Genomic DNA, 9,014 nt, shown 5'->3' with positions numbered 1-9,014 from the left:
CCTGAGACGGAAACATTTGAGAACAAATGATCTACATCCATGTTAAAGACCTTTAATAGATTCCTGTTGTTCTAAAGGTAAAACCCAAATTCTTAACATAGTACCACTTAACAGTATCTTATAATCACACAAATATTTATTTAGTTCCTCAGTCCCATTATGTTGCCTTTTGTGAACACACTGTTCCTTCTCTTTATAATGTTCTTCCCTGCCCATGTCACCTAGTTAATTCTTTCTTATTCTTCTGGTTTCAGCTCATGAAGCCCTTTCCTAGGCTTTTCTGTATCCATGCTCTTGTACTTCAGAACCTTTCCTCTCTTTCTAATCGTACACTTATTGACGAAAATATTTCATTGATGGATTTCTTCCCAATAGACAGAAAAACCATAAAACCAATAAGCATGTGTATGTTGGCTTATCATTGTATCCATTCTTCCTAACAGAGTGCTTATCACAGAGTAGGGTGGAAAATAAAATATTTGTTGGTGAATGGTAAGTGGATAAATATATGCATCGATAGAGAAAAGGATGAAACTATAAAGAATTTGACCTAGTATGAATAGCTTCTTCAGTAATGTAAAGATCCAAGATAAACACTAGAAAGAAATACATTGAATTCATTTCAATCACTCATATTTTCCCTTGTGTAATGTTATTGCCATGTACTCTTGTTGCCTACTTCTTTTACAAGAAAAATAGAATGGAAGTAGATATAATATACAACGACATTTAGTTGTATTAGCAAGTGTTCTTTTGCAAGCCTGGTAAGTAGTGAGCAATTGTCGGCAAACAACTTCTTGCATTTCACTTGACTTAATACTGCCTATATATTATATTAGAATTCTATTATTTTTATGTATGACTGTCTTCCTATAGTCCCCTGTAGTCTCATCTATTACCTCTTTTGGCCTAAAAATCTACAATTGAGTAATACCTACTTGCATTTCTTCCATACCCCTCTTGTCACTTGCTTATCATTATACTTAACATACTTTATTGTAAGCATATAATTTATCAGTCTCCCCATGAGGCCTTCCTCTCCTTAAGGGCTGGGACTGTATTTTATTCATCTGTGTATCCACGGGATGCGATAAGGTGTTTAGCACTTGATAAACACTCAATAAATGAAAATATGAGTAAATTATTGAACTAACCACTTAATTAATGGCATGACATATTCCTTAACTTTTTAATTAAATTGTTCCAGTTAAAACTCAGGTAATGGGAGAAATCAAGATTGCACTGAAGAAAGAAATGAAGACAGATGGGGAACAACTCATAGTTGAAATCCTCCAATGCAGAAATATCACCTACAAATTTAAATCTCCTGATCACTTACCAGGTATCTAATTTTATGACAATGAGCAATATAATGTATCTAGGAACTCTTTAGGAGTATGTCCTAAATAGCTAAAAAAACGCTAATTAAAATTTGGGCTGTGTACCAAATATATCTGAAAAATATGAAATAAGAATGAGTTTCTCTTATATAGAGCAAGTTGATATTTTACTAGTAAAAAATTAGATTTTTTCAACACAAATGTAGAGTGATGTATTTATTATACAACAAGAAAACATTTAAGTTGCTAAGAAAATTGGTGTATATTTTAATTACTCTATGTTGTCTGAAATAAATTGTTCACAGGTTACTGGCTTTGTGTAAAATGTAGAACTCTCCATATACGATTATAACTCTTTCAATAGAAAATTGTATTATTAATGGACACTTAACAAGCTGAATTCTTATTTTCAGATTTATATGTGAAAATATATGTGATGAATATTTCTACCCAAAAAAAGGTGATCAAGAAAAAAACAAGAGTATGTAGACATGATCGAGAGCCTTCATTCAATGAAACTTTTAGATTCAGCCTAAGTCCTGCTGGACATTCTCTTCAGGTAACTCATACAGTTCCAATTTTTAGATTTTCATTTATACTGTAGTTATTTCCCATTTAATTATTCAATATTTAAATGCCAATCATACACTATGTGATATTTTATAAGTTAATTTTTAGAGGTAACTTCCCAGGGGCCCTTTAAAATTCCCCAACCCCCTCATCCCATCCATTTAGCTACCAAGTTACCTCTCTTCTACCTACTCAGTTTCTTTTACATAGATTTTTTTCCATGCTCACTGCCACACTAATCCTCTTTGGGTCCTCATCTTTGTTATGCAAATCCTCTCAGCAGTATACCTGGCCTACTTGCCATCAATATCTTACCCTTTAATTCATTTTATCACACTGATGGCAGAGGTATCTTTTAAAAACACTGGCTAGGTTACATTGAAACCCTCCAGTGATTCATCATTATCCTGACTCATTCAGAGTCCTCTAAGGTGAGTTCTAATTGTATTGACTTAATTTCATCTCCTTGTATACATTTCCACTCACGCTTGACCCCAGTCACACCAGAATCTTGAAATCAAGTTAAACCTCTAATTCTTTGCTCATATTCTTCCTCTCCTTCAATACTCCCTTCTCCATCTCTCTCCATCTATCGCAATTTTCCATGTCTTTTGATGTAAACAGCTCTTTAATAATGACCCTGGGTATAATTTATCACACCTTATTCACATAATGTTTTGCTTATCTCATTAGGCCATTAATCCCAGTCTTGTACAACAATTTGTGTACTTACCTCTCACTGCTTCTGTACTATCAGCTTCTCTAGTGCAAGGCTTGATTTTCATTGCTCTTTGTTTTGTAGCCTAGCACAATGCTTGTGCATAGTATATCTTTAGTAGATACAGAGACATGGAATGAAAGAGGAAAAAGGAGGAGGGAGGGAAGAGATGAAAAAATGTGGGAAGAGAAGACCATGGTACTGGCACTTAGAGACCTGTACTAGAGACATATATAAGAGATATTGCAAAGCAAAAACTGCACTGAGAGGATTAATTGACATTAGAGTTGAAGGGAGTAAAAAAGTTAAAGGATACTCTGAAATCTGTGTGAACAAATGTGTCAATCACAGAGATTGAGTAGTTACAGAAGGGATGGATAGGGAGAAAGAACATGAGTTTGAAATGTGATAAACTTGATAGGAAGGCAGGGTCAGTCCAAGTAAAACATGTAATGTGCCATTTGAAATCCCCAAACCAGAGGCTAAAAGAGACAGAAAAGTGGATTTTGAAGTCAGAAACGTAACAGTAAATTTTAATCAGGAATAAAGATGAATTATCTGAAGGAGATTCCAAAAAGAAAGAGAGAGCATGAGAGAAGAATTGTCAAGGATTAATGGTTATCTCCATCTCAATTTCTCTACCTTTCTTTCAACTGATCCCTAAAAGAAAAATATTTCTTGAGTATGAGATCCCGTGGAATTTCAACTAGTGTAAGTTCTACATATGACAAGAAGCCACTTTGGAAGTGCTTCCTATAATAAAATTCCCAGTAAATTAAATGGCATTTAAAGTCAGCATTATGTTCTATCCGCCTTGTAAACTCGTACTCGTATGTACTCACCACTCAAATAATTCTGTATTTGAGTTAATATTTCATTAAGTAATAAAACATGCACCTAGCAAATTTCTTTTTTGAAACTTTCAATCAGTTTAATCACAAACCTAGTTAGAGTTAGCTAGGTTTATCTAGCTAGCTAATATTATCTAGAATTCTCCTGTCCTTCAGGATATGTCTTTGCCTTTGGGAAATGTTGAGGTAAATTAATTAATATTATGCAAATCTTTTGAGGACATGTTAGTTATTAGTTCTTCTACAAGTATGCCTGCTATTTCTCTCACCCTCACCCTTTCTTGTCTCTGTTACTTCTTTGACGAGCAAATGTCCATAAAAGAGGTTGAAAATATACACACAAATATATATAATTTTGGCTATTTTTTCTAGATTTTACTTTTTTCCAATGGAGGGAAGTTTATGAAAAAGACCTTGATTGGTGAAGCCTGTATCTGGCTAGACAAAGTGGATCTCAGAAAAAGAATAGTCAACTGGCACAAACTTTTGGTCAGTCCTACTCAAGCCCACTGAAGAAATGTGTCTGCTCAGGGTATAGAAAGTGCTTTAAACAGTCTTAAATCAAGACTATGGTCGAATACTATTGTTCTAAGCTACGTTTACAGGGGTAACCATGAGAAGAAGAACAAAAGGCAAAAACATACTCAAAGGCTTGCAAATGTATTGTTGTGGAACATAGAAAAAAAAACCTCAAATGAAAAAGTTCATATATTGAAGACAAGAAAAAAAGTTCTCAAACCTTGGATTTCTTGTGGCTGTCAAGAAAAATGGTGAGAGAAATTTTGTTTGCTTAATGCAAAAATTTTTGAGTAGAGTTGAGCTACAGCTATCTAAAGGCTGAGACTCAAAGATTAATATGTTTTCTAATGCAGACAAAAGTAATCCTTTATGCAAAAGAACTTGGTTGAAAGGAAAAAACTAATGGAACAAATCTCAGTTTTAAAAAGTCTCTTCTTCATCTTATCTTCTCAGACAACTAAATGTTTTGAGATTCTGACATAGGATACAATATGTGTCCAGACTAGAAGTAAGGAGCTTGTGTTTACAGGAAAAAGGGAACCAGGGATGTAGAAATTATAGCTTTTAGATCATGTTGTACAGGTTTTCTCTGTGTCTAAATGTTACAAGGGTGAACACCACCAGTTTTAGAATTCATGTTGTAAAAGCACACTAGTAAAACTTGAAATAAAGTATAGTTAAGACAATACTAAGTAGAAATGAAACAACATTTATCTAGAAATAAAGCCATGACTGGCTAACAAAAAAGAATATTGCCCCACAAACTTTTGGAACCTTGATTGAAACATCAAAAACTCCATAATTTACCCTTAATCCAAGACATTTTCAGTCTACATAGCAAAGGACCTAGATTAAATTAGTATGTTCTAGGAAGCATGATAACTTGTTCTTTGTGGAATTGCAAATAAATGTATTATCCCATATATTTTCTTTCTCTTGAATGATACATGGACAGAGAGAAAATTCCTCCTCTGGCAAACAAATCGTATTAATCTGTGACATTGATTAAATTGGTGTCATTTCCTGCTCTTCCACAATGGTCTTTTTTTCCCCTTAGTACATTAACTTGTACAATGAAAATCCTGACACTAAATTCAAGTTCTCTTTAGTGCTCTATTTTCCTACTTTAGTGACAGTATCACAGTGATCAAGTTCATCAATGTTGGGAAAATATGTGAAAAATCAACATTATATTAAAGTGAAAACATCCTTTGAGCTATTTTAATAATATGGAATAAAGGACCAACGTCTAAGTCATTAAAATGAAGCATCCTCTTCCCCATCAACCAACAACGTGAACAAAGGAGGTAACGTGGACTTATAGGATATGCACTCGGCTAGGATTAAAAGCCTGGCTTCTGGTCTTGGTTCTGCCACTGACGAACTGTGTCACCTTGCACATGTCACTTAAACTCAATTTTCCTCAGTTTTCTTATTTGTGGGAAAATATAATTATATATTCCTAGCCTTCCTAATGGGATGTTGGGATGATCAAGCTAAGTGATCTATGAGAGAAGATGAAAGCACATTTCCAAATATAGTTTTATACACATAAGTGAGGAATAAGTATTATGCAGTTTTTTATTTCCCAATTTTTATATGTGAAAAAGCATCTTCCAAACCAATAGCAAGCACTGACATGGATAAAAGCAGTACATTGGCTCTAAAACTATTTTTTTCTTTAAAATATAAACTTTCGTTTAACCTAAAAAGGGGAGAAAATTCAATGAAAATGACTTGCAAATCGGATTATCATAAATTAAGTAAATTATGCCGATTTTATCCTATTCCCATATCCACAAAAATAAATTAATTAAATTGCTTCTCTGTGAATTCTGAGCTTAAGAGCTGATTCTTTATTCAAAGGTGAGGTTTTAGTGGGATCAGAGAAATCATCTCCAAATCTATTGCTCAGATATTGAATCTTCTCATTTTTAGAGAAAAACATACTTGAAATCTGAGAGGAATTGATTGAATTTAAGACATTAAAAAATAATTTCTAATAAATATCAGGTTACATATCTTTATTATATTCATAAAAAATACAAATTCACTCCTTTCCAATCTGAGAAAGATAAGTCACTTTTCTTCCCTCTATTTTTTAAGACCCTCTCCCCCGAAAATGCAATGTCATTTATCATTGATATTGCTGTAAAATGAACGTGCAGCGAGGGGATCGCTAAGGATTTGATATTGCTAGGATTCTATTTTTAGAGACAACTAGATCTGCTGATGGTTGCCATGGTTATTTCCAGCAGAATTTAGCACTTTAGGAAGCTTATAATCATCACTCATAACTGGGGAAGGGAAGGGTTCAGGAAGATCTCTTTCTGACATAAAAAGGCTCTGCTGTTTGTCCTTAAAGGAAACTCTGGCTCCCGTGGATCCTTTTCTGCAGCCGCTTACATCCAGAAGTGTGCGTGAGAGGTTTATGACCAGTTAGTTTACTTCATTCCAGCTGCAGTTTCTTTTAGGATACACAAAAGGAGGTGCCACCAAAACAAAGGTCATACCTTGGTAGCTATTTGACCTGAAAAAGTAGGAGTCTTTCCATTACAGGTGCCCCTCTGTTCCAACAACTGGTAATGGGGCCAGGCCAATCCAGAGAGTTAAGTGACAGGGCTTCTTTTTGTGCACCAGCATCCCCCTTCAGAGAGCATAAGTGTGCCAAGTTTGCAGCTGACCAAACACCTAGGTTGTACTGGAATTATTCTATGCAACACTGATCCTTCTACAAATGCATTTCTTCTGAATGATATTGATTACCCTTCTTACAACAAAACTATTTCTTTTTTAATTGCAAATAGGGCTCTTGGTGTTTTTTACTTTTTGTATATATCACAGCACATGATTTTCCACTTTTTATTTCATTTGTTTTACCAGAATTAGCTTTTTTTATCCTAATAGAGACAAAGTTTGTAGTCTCTAAATAACACGTGATTAGTCCGACTATAGCACTTATACCTTGAAAAGCATCTTAATTTTTCCTACAACTTCATTGAGTCATCAGAGACGGAAGTTGCTTCTTGGTTTAAAATTCGGTCCTCAAGAAACCTTTAGCTGTGAAGCAAAAGCACAGAGTGAATTTTTACAAAAGACAGGGATATCTAGAATGGTCGTGACAGACACAGACAACGCTAGGAGCAAGAAGTTGGTGTTTCCCTGTTTTACTTAAGGTTAAGGAGACTTTTGGCGACTCTGAACTCTTTATTTATCACTTCAGTTTAAAGGAAGAGTATCCAAGACTAAGGGGTAGTGATTGTCTTTGCTCCTTAGTGTTGCCCATATTGTAATTAATCACACTAGTAAATGCATATTTTCAGCATATCAGTGGATTTAATTTTGTGGATCACACACATTAAGATAGTCATATTGTGGGAATATTATAGCTGGTAACCAGCTGATATTGATTCTTATTATAGGAACGGTTGTGATGATCATGGTGATAGAGGTAGTGAACTAGGTTGGTGGTGATGTGAAATAAAATGAAATAATATACTATATTGTGCCCAATTTATTAGAAACGATTTGATCAGTGTTTCATTTCATTAAGATATCATAAAGATGTTTATAGTATTTTTTTACTTTATTATTTAAATCATAACTAACAATATTTTTAAAAACTTATTTTCATTGCTACAATGTCTAATATTCCAAAAGCAGCCAACTACAGCTATATATGTGTTTATAACTCTATGTGTGACAGAGTGATTTTCCCTCTTTTTGAGCTTGGAGCTGGAAGTAAAAGAAAGCTCAATGAATAATTATGAGCTGTCTCTTTAATAATAACTTGCCTTTGATGTAACACAAGAATGAATGAGTGAAACAGATAATCTCATTGAATATGACACATTGATGTTTTCTGTATGTTCCATGTTGTTATTATTAAAGATAATAAATCAAAAGCATTTAATCAAGTGATTCCTTATCTGATACGTAGATTGACAGCATTTTCTTAATTCGTTACCCTGTACATAATTATACATTTGGTAACCTAGACGAAGTTGAAATATTAAATCCTTGTGGCATTCAGCATGTGAACATGATTCTTGTTTGATTGTGTCTGTATAATTGTTGGTGATGTGCTCAGGTGCTCCCACTACCAATTAATGTGTGTGCTGATATCCTAACAAAAACACATCTGATGTTAAAGGAAATAAATTTCTTGTCTGAAAAAATAAAAACCTAATAAAATTGATTTCAAGATAAAAAATAGAGTACTTGGAGATATGTCTTGTTTCTAACTGTATGTTGCATGCTGTGTTGGTGATTTGCTAATGTGTCCTTTTTTTCTGTTCTACCCAGATCTCTCTGGAAAATCTAATGAACAAATAAAAATTCTTGGGCTAAATGTTGTATAAATTGAACTGAAATACATGAGATTTGTATAAAAATGCTTGTAAATCTGTCTTGAGTTTTATTCTATGTAAAAATATGTCTTGGTTTTGTGATTGTATACAAGAAGTATCTTGATAACTTACGCAAATTGTGCTGTATAAAGGCTGTGGCCTCAGCCTTACTAATAAATATTGAAAATATCAACTTCGACTTCTTGTGTTTATCAACTTGATAGATTGATACTTAATATAGACATGGAACTTTCTGGAACATTTTCTCTGAAAATTATATGATGGATACATTCACTCAGTTTAAAAAGTATGTTTTAAACAGCACGGTTACAGAAACAGAATTAAACAAATGTATAACTTAATAAAATTATTATATCAGACATTCTTATAACCACCACCCAGATCAAGAAATTGAACTCTAACATATTTGATACATTTTAATTCATTGAAGTTGTTACTCTTATTAATCCTCAAATTTACCCTCTTGGGCCAGCAGGTAAGTCTTTGAGTGGACTTACATGTATCTTAGTTTATTCGATAACTTTCTCTCTGTGGCAAGAATGTTATATATCATTTCTTTAACCTTAAAACAGTGTAGGAAATCTACTTAACTTGAATTTTTACTTTTATTTTTCTTTCTATTTATCTCTATAAAATAATTAAATTT

At 33.4% G+C, this 9,014-nt stretch overlaps 1 long non-coding RNA gene across 1 annotated transcript; it reads left to right on the top strand.

The window, feature by feature from the left end:
• Window positions 1–1,236: 1,236 nt before the first annotated feature.
• On the top strand, window positions 1,237–8,511 carry LOC141279522 (uncharacterized). Its single transcript, XR_012333903.1, has 3 exons — window positions 1,237–1,342; window positions 1,754–1,899; window positions 3,852–8,511. It is a non-coding gene; the product is annotated as an uncharacterized lncRNA (long non-coding RNA).
• Window positions 8,512–9,014: the final 503 nt, after the last annotated feature.

The sequence above is a fragment of the Tursiops truncatus genome, chromosome 9 (assembly GCF_011762595.2).
Source record: "Tursiops truncatus isolate mTurTru1 chromosome 9, mTurTru1.mat.Y, whole genome shotgun sequence".
NCBI lineage: Eukaryota > Metazoa > Chordata > Mammalia > Artiodactyla > Delphinidae > Tursiops > Tursiops truncatus.
The sequence above is the reverse complement of the archived record's forward strand: the minus strand, read 5'-3'. Positions and strand labels throughout refer to the sequence as shown.